This window comes from Hemiscyllium ocellatum (genome assembly GCF_020745735.1).
Source record: "Hemiscyllium ocellatum isolate sHemOce1 chromosome 27 unlocalized genomic scaffold, sHemOce1.pat.X.cur. SUPER_27_unloc_35, whole genome shotgun sequence".
NCBI classification, from domain to species: Eukaryota; Metazoa; Chordata; class Chondrichthyes; order Orectolobiformes; family Hemiscylliidae; genus Hemiscyllium; species Hemiscyllium ocellatum.
In genome coordinates, this window is record NW_026867504.1 from 113,498 (window position 1) to 114,843 (window position 1,346).

Below are 1,346 nucleotides of genomic sequence, written 5' to 3' on the forward strand. Positions count from 1 at the left end.
TTCCTCTCACCATATCTCCTGCATATAAACCGACATTTTCCCAATCACCATCAGTTCTGTGGAAGGGTCACCGGCAACTCCTGTTTTTTTTGTTTCTGATATACAGCATCCGCAATTCTTTCAGATTTTTATTGAGAGAGAGTTGGAAATTGTTTCGGGAGATAGAAAGAGAGGGGGGAGGAACAGAACAGACATGAACTGTTGATCTCCGTTGCTACTCAAAACGTAAAATCATTGAAGTGCGATCATTTCCTTTAATCATGAATAGAGACCTCCGGCCATCCGCGAGCTTGTGGCGCAACGGTAGCGCGTCTGACTCCAGATCAGAAGGTTGCGTGTTCAAATCACGTCAGGCTCACTGAAGTCGACCATTTATGTTTCAAACCAAGGAAGGAGTATGTTTCCTCCGTTTTTCTGTTGAGCCAAATCTTCTTTCCGGAAACTTTCGATCACAGTGAAGCTTTGCTGTCAGTTTGATTTGTGAACACTGTGTCAGGGAGGTGGTGTGCCCAGTGTTTGGGTAAATGCTCAGCTCCCCCCAATGTGAGACGTAAAACACAAACTGTTCATCACGCGGTTCAAACACACAGCCGTTTCGTTCAGTTGGTGACAGCGCGGTGTGAAAAACATTATACCGATATTTTTACAACATAATCTAGAGATTATCAGCTTTGTGTTTCAATCTATCAGGAGGTCCCAGCTCATTCTGTCATAGCAGAGTGACAAACGAGTTCAGATAGAAATGTTTCCCACCAACAGCAAATCCTTTCCTCTCACTGGACACAGTTAAAATGATCTTTGTTCAACAGAAGGAGCGGAAACTACAGTCTGACAGCCCCTCTCCACATTAACGATGAGCCTGAATTGTATAAACGGTGTCAGTAAAATCCAGTGGCCGACACTGATTTGGTTCAATCGTTTTTATTTGCCAAGCGTAATTCACCGAGAGGGTGCTGCTGTGTGAGACAGCGTGGGGAATTACAGCAGGGCCTCCTGCGCATGGGACACACCGCAACTGATGTGTTTCACCTTCACCAGTTTATTCCCATCTCAGAGAAGAGAGGTTTGATGATTCGGATCATAGGAGGCCGACAGTGAACAGGAGAAGAGCACTCAGACCTTCACAAGCTTGTCACCACAGCTGGGTCATCGTGGCCCCTGTATCAGTATGGGACAGTAATCTGCATCTACTGACTTGAAGCACAGCAAATTGGAGTGCTGGTGGGACTATCACACAGGAGAAAACGGCTTCAACAGATCAACTGGAGTGGCTCCCAATGCGCAACTCCGCTCACCTCAACTGAATAACTGTAAACAAATTACTCAGTGATTCAAAGGAATACTCG

The 1,346-nt window shown here is 45.7% G+C and overlaps 1 non-coding gene across 1 annotated transcript; it reads left to right on the forward strand.

Moving 5' to 3' along the window:
- The first annotated feature begins 286 nt into the window (after positions 1 to 286).
- On the forward strand, positions 287 to 358 carry trnaw-cca (transfer RNA tryptophan (anticodon CCA)). Its single transcript has one exon. It is a non-coding gene; the product is annotated as a tRNA-Trp (tRNA).
- Positions 359 to 1,346: the final 988 nt, after the last annotated feature.